Here is a 16,956-nt window from a genome sequence, read left to right on the forward strand (position 1 = left end):
ATACATAACTCAGGATTATGCTTTTATCCACTCAAAAAAGCAGAGAGAGATAGTCCCAGGGAAGATGGATAAAGAAGAATTTAAAAAATCAAGCAAACTAGGAAGCACCAGAAAAAAATTCTTTACGTTCATGTGGATTGGAATAATAGCCTCTTTTTTTCCTCTTGCATAAATAAGCAAACAAACAAACGAAAAATTACAACACCATGGGCCTGAGAATTGGTGCAAAATGCAATAGAGATTAGCGTGAGTCACGAGCAGACCTTCTCGCTCGCTCTCAGGAGATGAGATGGGCTGAGAGTCTGTAGGAAAGGCTGCAGATCCCATCAGGTTTAATGTGTCTACCAAAATATCTGTTCAGGTTTCCTCAACAGAGTGAGAAATGGAACCCAGGCCCATATACTTAATAAACTCTCAAATAAGAAGACTATGATTAAAAAAGAATTATGAAAGGAATTCTGAGCTTTGTATATCATTAGATTTAAACACATAATCCTTCAGTCACAAGAGCACTTTAATGTCACCTTACCTATGTTTATGAGTTAACATATGGTGTTTCCAAGAACCTGATTGAAGAATAAAATATAAGGCAATGCATCAAACAGTGTTTAATACCTAATCTTTGTTGCTCCCAACAATTAGTTCTCCAATCACCTTAGGGTCTTTATTAGACACTCTGTATTCTCATATCTGTAATCCCACATTAGTCATTGCTTAAGTGAGTTAATTTTTGTAAAATTCTGAGAACACTACCTGGTACTTGGTGAGCTTTATGTAAATTTTTTTCTTTTTTTTGCGGTACGCGGGCCTCTCACTGTTGTGGCCTCTCCCGTTGTGGAGCACAGGCTCCAGATGCGCAGGCTCAGCGGCCATGGCTCACGGGCCCAGCCGCTCCGCGGCATGTGGGATCTTCCCGGACCGGGGCACGAACCCGCGTCCCCTGCATCGGCAGGCGGACACTCAACCACTGCGCCACCAGGGAAGCCCCAAGTCCTTCAAATTCTGCTGAACATCTTTTTCAAATCTGATTGACTCTCACAGTTCCGTACCACTAATACCCAGCCCTCTCGGCCACTGTTTTTTCTCACCTTGGCAATTGCAACAAATTCCCACCCTGTCTCACTTTCTCCATTGCTCTCCTCCTTTCCATCCCCCCACTGGTAAGTAAAATTTGATAACGTTTAATTCCAGCTTCAAATATCAATACTTCAAATTCTTTCCAATATCCACGAGTTTAACTGCCTTATATGACCCCATATGACGTACCTCTCTTCTTGCCAACCTTCCTCTTGTAATTCATATCCCATCAATTCTGAATTTCCTTCCATTCATAATATTTAAAGAAGGGAATGTCTTGAAATTTAAAAAGAGTAATTTTAAACAATCAAAAAGTTTATCTAGGTAATGTTTTATCAGCTTAGATGATATATGTTTGAAATATAAAGAAGTTTATGAAATATGGATATCCGTATCAACCTAGGCTAGAGATAGAGTGGCACAAAATAATGATAAGAACAGATACTAGTTTATGTATTAGTAATGTTTTCCTGATTGCAAGCAACAGAAATTGACTCTTACTATTTTTTTTGGAGGGGGGAGGGGTAATACTGGAGTAGCTCACAGAATTAAAATAAGAACTTAGCAGTGAAGCCAGAGAGCTAGGGAAGAAACCAGGATAACACTAGAAAATCAGATATAGGAGTTTGTAGATTTTGCCTTGAGAAATCTGCCTTTGGTGATATTCAACATAAGTGACTCCAGGCTTTGAGGCTCTCCATCCCAAATTTCAGATAACTAGGCATGAGAATCTGCTTGCCATCTCTGGAAAGAGGTATCTGCCCTGGGATCAAATTGCTAAGTCCACTCAGCATGCCACAGAGCAGAGGACACGGACACAGGCGCCATTCATATCTATTTGCGACTGAGTCATTTCCAGAGAATGAGGACTCACTGTATAAATTAAATACTAACTGGGTCCTTTACACTAGTCAGTATTTGGTGTAAGTTTTTGTTTAAAGGAAGTGCTGTAAAGATCTTGTGAACTTTGGGTTTGAATGAATAATTGACCTTTTCAGAGTATGCTTTAGCAAGTGATGTTGGGAAAGGTATGATATGAGAAGAGTTTAATTAATCTAATTACCTGCCAAGAAGGGAGAAAAGTGTAAAATCTTTCTTTTGCAGCACAGCAGCATTCCTTCTATGTTGATTCAAGATGATTTATAATATAGCCCGAACAGACAAGAGGAGCCCGATTTTCTATATCTAGAATTGCATTACAGTGAGCTCCTAAATATTTTATGTTCTTACGGGGTATTTGAACAAAGTCTGTAGATTGTTTTGTCTTTCTAGGCATAGACTTTGGCCTAAGGCATGCCCACCTGCTGGGGCAGAAGCCACCAGCACGGCTTAGAAAATGCAAGGCAGCTAAGCCATGCTATTATAGCTTCTCTTTGCCTGCACATTCAACCTCCTACCCCCCTCTGCCTCTCCAAACCCCTTACCTGGAAGCTGCGTGGGAGCCTTTTATTATTGAAAGGGCGCTGAGAATATGAAACAGCTGGTCATGTCTAATGTCTTAAAGACGCACACATGCTCACTTTTTATTTAATGCCCTGCTGGTAATTTGAACAGATGCTTACTGCAATGCAACATGAGTCATCTGAAAAGTATGTATCTCGGTACGGCTCAAAAATTTCAGAGGAAATTTACATAACTTTTTTTTAAACTAAACTAAAAATACATATACAAGTGATTATAGGAAGCAGAGAGATTTCACCTAAAATCAAACAATTAGTGAAGACTTAATTGCATGTGCCTGATGTCTTTCATACCAGGATTTGTTGCGTTTTTACTGAAATAGGGCGATAGTTATTTTAACCGTGCAAATGTAGTATCCTCAAATCTAATCAGTTTGCAGTGTGACAAAATAATCTGTTGCATTACCAATTCACCAAGGTGTTTCAGCCATTTGGGAATAATGCAAATTTTTAAATTTACGATCATTTAAAATACATTGGAAGGAATTGTGATTAAAGGGCTTAAAATACTTTAAAAGCATACATACTGAAACAGTATATTAAAATAAGAGGAAAGTCTTTTTTAATTTATCTACTTTAATTTTTAATGAGCTCAGTACCAATTTGATTGTCTACATTTTATTGTCTTTACAAAGGTGCCTGCAGTCATCACTGTCTGACTTGCAACTTGTACATGCTCATTTGTCATGTTTTCTAATATGAGCATAACAACTACGTTTTGGCATTGCCTCACTAATTTTGGCATTACCTTTTCTCTTATTTAAAATATTGACATTATTAAAGATTTCTTACTGCTTCTGGCTTTGGGGATCAAGCGTGTAAAAACTGATTGTTTTAAGAGAAGAATCAGGAACAAACTGATTTTTATAAGCTTTGATCTTTTTTCCTAATTGCTCTATATCTCTGTCCTCATAAATGTAATATCTGAAGAATGCAAGATTTAAAAGAAATCCTCATATGTCATCCAAATTAGAGGATGTATAATTTAGGAGTAGATGTGGCTATAAGCAATATGAAATTAGTACCAGTTTAAACAGGACAGATGTTTACTTCTCTATCATATTAACCAAGTTTAGAGATAGGCCCCCAGAGCTGCGAAAGCACTGTGCAGCAGCAGAGATGGCTTCTCCAGCCTTGCTGCCCCGTTATGCATAACTTCCATTCCCAAGGTCATCTCGTGGTTGGAGATGCAGATGGAGTTTGAGCCATCTGACCTACATTGTAGCCACCAGAAAGGTACTGAGAAATATTTGCTCTCCCATGAGGGCACAAAATTGGCTTTTATCCCCAATAGCTAGACCAGTCATGACACTCATAGCTATGAGAACATCTGGGAAATATACCCAAATAAATGTATGTGGGTGTATTTTTATATAGAAAGGTGTCAAGAGATACAGAGTAGAATCTGCCCAATTCTCCAAATTTCAGTTTTACTCAACATTTTATACACTGACTGTTGGTGGGAATGCAAAATGTTGCAGCCGCTATAGAAAACAGTATGGAGGTTCCTCAAAGTAGTAACGTAGAACTACCCCATGATTTACCAATCCAACATCTAGGTGTTTAGCCAGAAAAATTGACATCAGGATCTCGAAGAGATATTAACGTCCCCATGTTCATGGCAGCACTAGTCGTAATAGCCAAGACGTAGAAACAATCTTAGTGTTGAATGATCAGATGAATAGGTAAAGAAAAGGTGGTACAGACATACAGTGGAGTACTATTCAGCCTTTAAAGACAAGGAAATCCTGCAATATGAGACATTATGGACACACCTTGAGGATATGATTCTAAGTAAAATAAGCCAGCCACAAAAAAATAAAACAAATTTAAAATATAAAAATCATCATGTTCAGAAAAAGAAATGAGAGGATAGAACATTACACCTATTGTCTGTTGAGCCTAGTACCTGGTCTCTGTTTACCAAAACTTGGTTGGGGAAAGAACACTGTTGTGTTTAATGCATCAACTTCAAAATGCTGAGGGAAGATTTTTGCCCCTTGATCTGTGATGGAGCGATGAACAGAAGCTTGGATTCCTTGAGTGGTAGATCCAGCTAGCTTTTCTTAAGGAGTTTTCAAAATGAAGATGTGGGGAAATGGAACTCAAGGGAAATGTTCGATCTTACCAAAGAGACAGAAATAGTTCAGATCAGACAAAATATCTTTAAATAAATATGAGGAAACCTAAGCACCTAAAAGTCTGTAAATTTTTCCCAAATTGTTGGTTCTCTCCTAAACTGCAAATGTGCAAGCCAAGATGCCAAGAAGCCCAGCAGAAACCAATAGCTAGGATGCTGAATGTCAGAAAGTGGGTTCAGAAGTTAGTCACTCTTGGAGTTCAATGCCATCACAGGGGAAGGTGTCTTGATTAATACTACAGGTCCTCAGATGGAGCCCCAGGGGGTCAGGGCAGAGGAGGGAGGACTATACACAGGAATAAGCTATGTCCCTAGAGTAAGAGCAAATCTACATAGATCCGTCCTAATAAATCTGAAAATACCACACATAAAATTTCAATGAACATAAGCACACTTGGAAACACAAGATATTGTGAGAAAAATGTAAAATATCAATTAAAAATAACTGTCTACGGAGAATGAAAATATATGCAGGTTTTGGAATCACTAGATACAGAACAAAACATAAATTGGTATCACTCATGATAGTCTAGATTAAATTATGGCAATTGACAATCTTAGAACTAAATCTTGAGAGGATCAAAGTGACTCACTAGTATTCTAGCTGCCAGAGAGAGATTTAAAAAATAAAATGAATATGTTTACTTAAATCTACATGTGTATATATATATATATATATATATATATATATATATATTTTTTTTTTTTCCTAAGAAGATGTTGGGGGTAGCAGTTTATTAATTAATTAATTTATTTTTGCTGTGTTGGGTCTTCGTTTCTGTGCGAGGGCTATCTCTAGTTGTGGCAAGCGGGGGCCACTCTTCATCGCGGTGCCCACTCTTCATCGCGGTGCCCTGGCCTCTCACTGTCCCGGCCTCTCTTGTTGCGGAGCACAGGCTCCAGACGCGCAGGCACAGTAGTTGTGGCTCACGGGCCCAGTTGCTCCGTAGCATGTGGGATCCTCCCAGACCGGGGCACGAACCCGTGTCCCCTGCATCGGCAGGCGGACTTTCAACCACTGCGCCACCAGGGAAGCCCCTGCATGTAGATATTTAGCATCATACTTTTTTTTACACTACAGCCACTTTGTTCCCTTTATTACAGATGGAAAGCATATCTCTTTTTCTGTTCTTTGCACACAGAAGTGGTGTAAGACTATTGACTAAATTGTTCACTAAAGGTTATAGAAAGCAACACCAAGTAGACTTGAATTATAAGAGAAACAGGTTGGTGAAGGGATAAAATATTTGAAAGGGCTGCTTACACTGTTTCTTCAAAATAAAATAACAGAGAGTTCAATTAAATAAATAATTTTCATTGACTCTAAAGACTCCATTTTCATTAGGAGTAAGTGTGAAAAATGTGCAAAATTTGGACACAGAGGATAAATTTTAATAGGCAAGACTATTTGCCTATTAAAATGTGCAAAATTTGGACACAGAGGATAAATTTTAATAGGCAAGACTGTTTGCGTGGCAAGACTCCCAGCCACATTATACTATCACCTGGAAAACTAAACGCTTCTGTTTTCAATGATTATGTACCCAAATATACTTCCAAAAAAATAGCCAGGGTTCTTTAAGTATATCACTATTTCATAAGTTGCTCATTTAAAGAAAAACATGGTCCTCAGATTAATACCAATCTATTGCGGTTTGTGAATTGATCATTTTGATTCAGAATTCACTCTGAAGATAGCTGTGAGATAACCACACATTGTCTCCCTGAAATATTTCAGATAAATTTTTCCTTTATTTATACACCTATTTTCTACAATTTTATATTTCATTCTGATTGTAAAACACACCCACCTTTTTATGCAGTGTAAAGCGTAATTTGGCAAACATCTGAATAGTTTGATCAATAAAGACCTCAAACTAATTATTTGGATTATAAAATAAAACTAGCCTTGAATTACAGAATTTACTAACTTCATTGTCAATTTAGGTAAAAAAGCTACCTTCTCCCTCATATCTCCTGTTCAACTACATGAAAAGCGGAACCTGCTATTTTGTGGTTACAACAAGGCCAAATAGGGAAAATTGTTTATAATACTCTGTCAATCCACAAATAAATATATCATATAAAATCAGATGTAAATGAATCAATAATAATATTTTATAAAATATGTTGTATGTCACAAACAAAGGTTAATATTGGATATATGAAAATGAGTAATACATGCTTATAAGATTGTCCCAGGCTAATAAATTCAAGACACTTTTAAATATGGGATGCTGATACTGTGAGGACCATATTTTGAACCTTATTTATACAGGGGTCAGAGAAACTGATAGCAAGTGATGTTGTAAAGAAAAAAAAAATAGCAACAAATAGATTTATGACTAGGCAAAGTTGAAATAACACAAGTAAAATTAGTAGTACCTTGAAGGGAATCAAAAAATAGAGGGGAACTTTTTTTAAAGATAGGCAAATTTCCTAATAAAAAAGCAGTGTAATAGAAATTTTTTAAAGTACAAGTTTTAAATTGATTTTTGAACTATTATTAGACTACAAGTGAAAAGTATACTACAGATATAATTCTTTAGCCAGTTAGATGTACTTTAAAGTGTAAATATTTGCTTTTCATTTTTTCATAACTCTTTAGGCACCTAGTTAGTAATGATAAAACATCTAAAGGGCAGACAAACCAAGCCGTCTCAGAGTGGCCAACAATGGGGTGATATTTCCCCCCCAGATCCGCAAAGTAGCTGTGAAACAAGAACTTTATAGTCTGCCAAGTTTGTCATTCATAGAGGCACAGGCTAACATCATCCAATGTGAACAAACTTGGCAACAAGGAAAAGAAAATAGTTCTTGTCAGTGAAATATGGTCAAAGAAAAATTAACTAAAAACAACTCAAGAATTGAGAAACCATGATAAAATACATGGTGTTCTGTAGGAATCAATTTAAGCATAAAAGTAATACTAAATAACCATGGAAACCATTGTTACTAAATTGAAAACAGTGTTATAGACCTGGAGAACTGGGACCTAATATAAGGGACAGTTTTGAAATGTAGGGGCAAAGTGGGAATATATCAATGCCGATGTTTTCCAGAATGGAAAGCCTGTTACTGAGATACGAGGATAAATAACACCACGACAATCCTAAACTTTCAATGTCTTAAAAAAATTATCTTCTTAACATCAGAAACAATAATTCATGTGAGAAATCCTATTATATGTTCAGTAATTTTTATACTTTGTCTTTATCTTTATATCAATTTCAAGTAAAATTAAGGTAACAAACAACACAATTCGTTATTTTAAACTATCATATATGATATGATAACATTTACAATATAATCTTAAGTATCCTCTGTCAACTTTGTCAATCTTTATATATTGCTATATATTTATACAAATATTTTTAGAATCATGTGTAGCTAATGTTAATCTCTAATTCTGATGGAGGGATTGGAAAGTTTTCTTTTTCTTTCTTTATCTTCTACCATGTTTCACATTACTTAAATTCTTTATGTTAAGTAAGTACATTTTGCTCAAAACATTACTTTTCTAGGAAATTTTCTAAATAAAATTTTAACAAAAATTTCTTGCGGGAAAAAATTGAACTCTTTTGATAAATGAATTAAATATATCTTCCTCTGGGAAAAAAAATTCCAGTGTAAATTATTTGGTTACACAAACCATTAGAAATATTTCCAGAGCATGTCATGTGTGCAATTGAGCCATGTGGAACTCGCCAGTATAATTACACAAAGTTAAAAGCTTAAGACTGTGTGTATGTGAGTTCACATTGGTTATGACTGTGAGGTTCTTTGCAAAGAAAGCTAAAAATTTTTAAAAAGCAATTTTTTTGTATCTAAATAACATTGTTTGGAGAAACCATATGAAGTCCAAAGTTTTTAATAACTTTTCTTAATTAGCAATGAGATATCACTGCTAACAATAATCTTATAGGATACAAATATCTATATATATGTAATGTAAATCTATATATATATAACATAAAAAGAGAACTACTCTATTCAGGATATAGGAAAAAACCTCCTACACTTAATTTATCTCCTGTCCCTGGGGTGGGCCCTGAAGTACTTCTGTGCACCACCAAGTTTTGTGGAATACAGCTGGAACTTCTCTAGGTCATGGAATGATCAACGAGCTTGTTGGAATGATCAACAAGAAAAGAAAGCTTTGAGAAATAATCTCTGCTCTATTTACAGGTCGCCAAGCTGAGTATACTCACTTGCCCATTTCAGGCCCATCTCATTTAAATTTTAACTTAGAGAGTTATGTATTTCAAAAAATTACATTCAGGCATAACAAGCAACAAAATAATGATAAGGATAAAAAAGGGTATAGATATTGAATACTTTGAAATATTTCTTTTTTTCCCATTTATGTTTTCATTTTTTGAATTTTATTTAATTTATTTTTTTATACAGCAGGTTCTTATTAGTTATCTATTTTATACATATTATGTATATATGTCAATCGCAATATTATGTCAAAATATTTCAACATAAATCATTATATATGTATGTTATTTATACATACATATATACATTTTTAAATTAGTGGAGGTTTCAATCAATAATTCTTTGTTGTACCTTTCCTAATAAATAATAAATTGATCGATTCTGTGACTTTAATTCATGTTAATAACTTCCTTATATCATTTAGACATGGGTAAACATAGGCATCATTCATGAAGATGATCCAATAGACAGATGATGGTTCTATATTGACTAACTATGTTTCTTTCCTTTTCTTTTTCTTTTTGGCCACATTGTGCAGCTTGTGGGATCTTAGTTCCCTGACTAAGATTGAACCTGGGCCCACGATAGTGAAAGCTCTGAGTCCTAACCACTGGACCACCAGGGAACTCCCGACTAACTACTTTTTTTTTTTTTTTTTTTGCGGTATGCGGGCCTCTCACTGTTGTGGCCTCTCCCGTTGCGGAGCACAGGCTCCGGACGTGCAGGCTCAGCGGCCATGGCTCACGGATCCAGCCGCTCTGCGGCATGTGGGATCCTCCCGGACCGGGGCGTCCCCTGCATCGGCAGGTGGACTCTCAACCACTGCACCACCAGGGAAGCCCCTAACTACTTTTTTGACTACAGAAAAATTATGTAACCTCACGTTACGAAATATTTTGCAAAGCAGATAATGTCAGCCAGAAAAAAAATGCTGGGCAACTTAGGGAGTACACATATTATCAGAATTAACCTGAAATTTATATTTTTTCCTAGAAAGAAATTTATACCATGTCAGGAACATAAAAATATAAATCCATTATGAGTAAAGAAGCATGAAAAAAATCCAAATGTTAAACATGTGTTTGTATTATTTCAGCAACAAACAAAATTTGTATGTTTCATAAATTTCCAAGAAGACTTAATATCTGTAAATTCTTGTATTTTTATAAAAGCAGGTAAACATTTATCAGTAAAGCCCAAATACTGTCCCTTCAATTTTACTTTGAAACATGCATTTTTCTACTGTAGGCAAATATTAAAGAAGAGTAGTAGGTCATGAAAGGGTACGGTTCTTGGATAAAATAATAGCTTAATAAAAGGAGGAATATAAATACTACAAATTAGAGTTGGGTCCAGACTATTACATCTCTTTATGAGAATGTGGTCAGCCATAGACAAGCAAGCTGTCTGAAAATCACACAGCTGAAATTATGTCACATGGAGACTGTATTACTTTTCTGGTGCTGTCTCAATTTGGGGCCACAAACTGAATAGTTTAAAACAAAAATGTATTGTCTCAGTTTTGTAGACTGGAAGTCCAAGATCAAAACATCGGAAGTGTTGTCGCCTTCTGAGGGCTGAGAGGGGGAATTTGTTCTGTACCTCTCCGTTTGCTTCTGGTGGTTTTCCTTGGTGGTTTTCCTTCTTTGTTTTCCTTGGCTTTTGGCTATATCATACCAATTTCTGACTCCATCTTCATTTGGCAATACTTCTATGTGCATATCTGTGTCTAAATGTCCCCTCTTTTTAAGGACATCAGCCATATGGGATTAGGGGCCCACCCTACTTCTGTATGACCTCATTTTAGCTAATTGCATTGCAATGACCCTGTTTCTAAATAAGGTCACATTGTGAGGTACTGGAGGTTAGAACTTCAACATATGAATTCTGAGGGGGACATAATTCAACCCATAACAGAAATCTTCTGTGTTAAATGGAAAAGCTTTAAATCCTGAGGCACAGCTAGAAAACTGATACCTGGGATCCAGACAGTAATCCTGGCTCATATGTCAATCACGGGATAGTTAAACAATTTTCAAGACAGAGGTTGGGACGACAATGCCAATGGCACATATGAAGGCATTGGTAGGAGACAAAAGCCTGAAACAAAGGGCAAGAATGGTGGTAGCAGCAGATTCCAAATATCAGGCAGTAATAAATCATGGTGATGCATAACATAACTAGGGAAATGAGAATTTCAGTGGAAGTGCAGGAAGCATTTAGCAAAGCTTCATTTGCCACCAAGCCCACAGATAAAAGTACTGGGATGATTGGTAAATACATCTGCAGGCCACTGTAGTTGGAAGAATGAGAAGAGCTCAGACCCTCCAAGTAAGGAGAGAGAATAGGGGTCAGGCCCTGGGACACTGATTGAGTATGTGAAAGCATTGAGATAAATTCACATCAGGACACATGCAGTTCTAGCTGACCATATGCTGCCCTGAATTACCCAAATGCTGATGAGACAAGATGAGATCAGGCTGGCTCAGGAAAGCTTCTTTCTCCTTCTGACCTTTCTTCCCCACTAATTGAACTCTTTGTGCCAATCAAGAACAATAACACAGACACTATTTTCTTCCACCTCTCCAGAGCCAAGCCTAAGAAAACGACTAAGGAGAATGGAAGACCAACATCCCTTCATCCAAGGACACTGGTAGTATTGACCAGCAGACTTAATGGCTCATTGAAGGATTGACATTAGTTGTAGCTTTTACTCTTGGAGGTGTTCACACTCCAGTCAGAAGAGGTGGTCAGAATCATCTTCCTTTGGGACACTAAAGGTCCTGAGTCCTGAATAGCTATTGCCTAGCCTTTCAGAAACACAAACTAGGGCAATAGACATCTGAGGCTAACCTTACCTCATAACTTGGATATAAAAACTCAGGGAAGGTTTCCCCTGTTTTCTCTTCTTCATAAGCTTATGAATACTATGACTCCGGTACAAGTATTTTATCAAAGGAGGGCAGAAGAATGTAGCTGCTCATGTGATGACCAAAATTACATATTGCTTGGCTGTAATAAAATTTGGTAAACTATGTTAGCCAATCAGCTTGCATCCTAGAATAGGAACGATGGTAATATGGGAAGCCAGACCTACTTTGGAAGCGATAATTATAACCAAATCTCTAGTGGGTGGGGAGTGGCACCAATAAACAGAGTTTATTTACACAAATAAAAACATTGGCAATGCTTATAGGACACTGTGACTGATCAGTATTGATGTTGCTTGTGTGAAATAAGACTATCGTCCAGTATTAAGGCATACTTCTCATTCCACAGCCCTATTCTAAACTGCACAAATGAAACACCACACCCTGGATGAACAGGTATGGGAGTAACACCATAGCTTACATTTATCCTAGGCAAGGCGTTCATGAGTGGAAAACTTTTATATTAAAGGAGACAGCTCATGTGATGGTAAGATTGTACAAAGAAAACAAAAATATTGAGGGCGTTTTAATAGCTCACCCATTTTACCTGAAATCGTCATAAAATATATGATATATTCCCAAGCTCAGAGACCCTTCATTGGCTCCTTTTCCTTGAAGATAACTCCTCTGTATTGCTTATGTATGCTTTGACAAGTCTGGAACCAAGTAAATGGGCACCAGTACACCTAACAAGTAGGTCATACCTAGTAGAAAAAAAGTATTTGCCTCTCGTGGCAGGTGTCACATATTGGGCTCTAGGTATGGATGGAAAATTGAGTTCCACTCTCAACTATAACTACTTGTTATATGAATCATGTAGATGCACTTTTTGAGGCATGGGTCAGGACCTATTCCTAGGACTAATCTAACAAGTACCTAAAATCTATTTTAGGATCAAGGGAGAAATAACAAAGAAACAAGAGTATTTTAATATACAATTTACACTAAAGAGTTGAAAATCATGCAATATAGTTGCCATATCAGGAAAGCTGGGCTAACCCTATGGCACACAGGGTCCCAAGAAAAGGGATCAGGAGAAATTAGTGCTCCAAAATCACAGAATCTTAGGTTCCGTTGTAGCTGAGAGGAAAAATTATGTGCTGTTGCAGGGGGAAAACGTTTTGCCTAACCTCTCGGACAAGTCTCATGACACACAGGATTCATCAAAACACATGCATGAGGAAGTGGCTCCGGTTAACCACCAGTGCTTGGAAAGGTAGCCTTGTTTTTCCTCGATTTGGGGAACGTGAGAGCTTACACATTCAAAAAGTTTCTTGGTTTTTGTTTTGTTTTGTTTTGTTAGAACAGACTGTTATTTATTACTTAATAGATGTTGCCACAATTCTGAAGCCGTCTCTATGTATTTTGGGTCATCAAAGATTTTAGGGCTTTGGAAAGAGAAATGTCTTCCCTCGGCTCCAATCAAAGGGTTGTACAGATCATGAATAAAGCCAATATCTTTCACGGCCCCTTGTCTTCATGGAAAGCCTTTTTATCAAATTAAAAGGGGTCTGGCTTTGTAATTCAGCTAGAAATCCAATACCCAAAACTTCAAAGTTGGTTTTGTATGATTGTTGGTACACGATGGTCCAAGGGTGTCATTTCTGTTAACTCACTAAAGAGTGAACATGGGCTCTCTATATTGATATTTTGGATACTAAAAGCCTCAAGATGATGCACCCAGGATATCTAGAAAAATAAATCTATCTTTCAGTTTTTCTAGAGTATTGGTTTTCCAACTATGTTTCTAGGATTCTTCTGAGATGCCTCTGGAACGCTGGCCAAGGTGTCCTCATGCAATGAACACCTGAGACCCATTCTTTAATATAGTACTTCAAGAAGGAATGAATAAGCACACTTAGACACACGTTCAACCACAATCTTGAAGACCATTACTGTAACATCTCTAAATGTTACCACTTTATTAAACCAGACAATTTGACAGCTACATAGCTAGACCACATTATGTTAGCCTTTACAGAGATGTTTCTAGTGAATGGCATTTTGAACATTATGCTATTTCTTTAAACCTAGGGATGTTATAAGAAATAGCATTGTAAAACTCATATTGTTTCTCTTATTGTGGTAACATATACATAACATAAGATTTACCCTTTGAATCATTTGTAGGTGTACAGCTCATTGGCATTTTTTTAAATTTAATTTAATTATTTTTTTATACAGCAGCTTCTTATTAGTTATCTATTTTATACACATGAATGTATACATGTCAATCCCAATCTCCCAATCCATCACCCCACCACCACCACCACTGCTTTCCCCACTTTGTGTCCATACGTTTGTTCTCTACATCTGTGTCTGTATTTCTGCCTTGCAGTGGCATTAAGTACATTCACATTGTTGTGAAGACATTACCACTATCCATCTCCAGGACTCTTTCATCTTCCCCAGCTGAAATTCTGTTCCCATTAAACATTAACTTTCCATTCCCCTATGCTCCCAGGCCCTGGCAACCACCATTCTGTCTTCTCTCTGTGAATTTGACACTTTTAGGTACCTCATATAAGTGTAACCATACAGTACTTGAACTTTCGTGTCTGGCTTATTTCACTTAGCATCATGTCTTCAAGGTTCATCCATTTTATAGCATTGTCAAAGTTGTCTTCCTTTTTAAGTCTGAATATATTCCATTGTATGTATATAACACATCTTTTTATCCACTTATATGTTGATGGACACTTGGGTAGCTTCCACCTTTTGGCTCTTGTGAATAATGCTGTGATGACTCCCTGCTTAAACTTCATCTGGGTATATATCCAGAAGTGGAATTGCTGGCTCATATGATAATTCAATGTTTAATTTTTTGAGGAATTGCAATACTATTTTCCACATCTGCTGCACCATTTTACATTCCCACTCATATTGTTTTTATGACAAATATTTTTGTGTACATTTGCTACATTGTATGTATACACATAACCACATCTACACTCATATTCATATCTTTGTTTTCTTTTTATGAAGAAAAGCCATGGGGAAAGTTGCTTGCATTAAAAAGAAATGTACAGCAATAGCTTTTCTTCTCCAGAGCAACCTCTTGTTTTGCCCCCATTGGATGCTATGAATTATGTATGTATGTTTTTCTTTAGCTTCGATCTGTAGGAATCAGAGAGCCAAGATTGTAGCCCACACCTAGCAAACCCACACCTAGCACATAATGTCTAATTTTTTCCCAGCTTCAACTAGCTTTCATAACTTCATTTTTTCTGGTCTGAATTTGCTCAATTTCCTTTTAATGATGAACCATGTGAATTTGTGTAAGCAGTTGAAACATGGTAGGCTACACATAAATAAACACACAATATTTAAATTGCTTCTGATTTAATTTCCATTCACTTGGAACAGTTTGGAGTTTGAAAAAAATCTGCATCTTGCCTTTGTCCAAGTAGAGTTAGAATTGTAATGGAAATGGACTTTGAAATAATTATACTTGTTTACACTGATGAAAGGCAATATATGAAAGGTCAAAATCTGGTAGAAAAAAATCAAAGAGAAAAAACATATAAGACCAACTCTTTACCTTTCTTCCATTTGCTAAGGAGTTTATGTATATTATTTTAATTCTACATTGTTGAATTAGTTATTTTCATGGATGAAAAGAGATCGTGTTTCTTTGTCAATGTATAATTTCATGTTTTATGTTTTCAATGAAATTTATGTGAACGGGGAGGGACAAAAAGTGTTTAAAGGTGTTTCACTTTTTGAAGTGCTAGATTAAGCTTTAGGGTGGATTTTTATGAGTATTTTCGGGAAGCCTTTTCCTGGGAGCTCCTGGGGACTACTGAATATAATTATAGTCCAGCTTCCTCAGTGTGGCTACATGTGTGCACGTCTTCCTATCCTTCCTGAGCAAAGACAATGTGTGATCTTGATTCACACAAGATTCTGGAAGGAGCTATGGTGATCTATAGAAGTTTCTATGAACTCATGGATTTAGGGCTCAGTAGAGCACAAACAAGGAATTCATGACATTGATTATTGCAGAACCCAAGCAGTTTTGAATTGTTCTCCTCACCCAAATTAAATTATTATGACCTTTACATATCTTTGGGGAAACCAGTTCATACTGCACTTAAAGGTTCAAACCCCAACTACTTCTATGTGTGATTTTTGATTAGCAATTACTTTGAGAAATTTAATTTTAAATGCTAAGGAAAATGATGCATATATATACACACACACATGTATATGCATACACATTAGGTATACTAATTTATGTTCAAGACATATATAGATTTAATATATTGACTGTTACATATCTATATTTATATCTATAGATATAAATACTGAGTATGTACTATATGGAAGACACTCTTCTAGTGGGTTTTGGCCTGGGTTAAGAATCACTTGACACAGCTTGGATTATCAAGAAATTTGCAAAACTAGAAATGGACCTGTGATGACAAATATATTTCCCACGTTGTCAAGTCCATTGGGCATATCATCCCTAAGGCTTGCATTAGAGATAGCAAAAGCCGATAGCCACATCAATGTAGGGATTTGGGCAACCACTGTCTGACGGAGAGGTTAGGAATCAGAATAGTACCCCAAAGTGCCAGAAGATACAGGGATTGACTTTGCCTGTAAAATAACAGTGAATTAGATGTAACTGAAGACAAAGATTCACCAAGAAAAACACAAATGCGGTGGCATCTCTTTTTACCCACTGATTAATTACTCAAGCTGTTCATGCCTTTTTGAGTAGTGGGTTCTTGTCTATTTCTTAATTTAAAAAGTATTACCCAGCCAGCTTAAGGACCCATGAGATTACGTCAGTCCGAGTTCATTCCAGGTAGAAGAGGGAATGGAAAGGGCCAAATGGTTAGCATGAGGTGTTGGTTCAGTATCTGCAACATGGAGCTGCTGGTAAACACGACTTCTTCAGAACCTGTGAGACCTCAGGCCAAAACTAACTTGTTAGCTCCCGTCCAGACAATAGCTCAGTGTTGGTAATTAGTGATTGCAGCATTATTAATCATATCTGGAGCCCAATTTCCCAGACCGTGCTATTGAGCTAGAATAGTTGAGCCAGGAGGCTTCATAGCGTCAACCTATGACCTAGTTATTCCCCGTTAATTTCCTCTCACAGAGAATAGTTATCCAT

This window comes from Orcinus orca, chromosome 18 (genome assembly GCF_937001465.1).
Source record: "Orcinus orca chromosome 18, mOrcOrc1.1, whole genome shotgun sequence".
In the NCBI taxonomy this organism is placed as follows: domain Eukaryota; kingdom Metazoa; phylum Chordata; class Mammalia; order Artiodactyla; family Delphinidae; genus Orcinus; species Orcinus orca.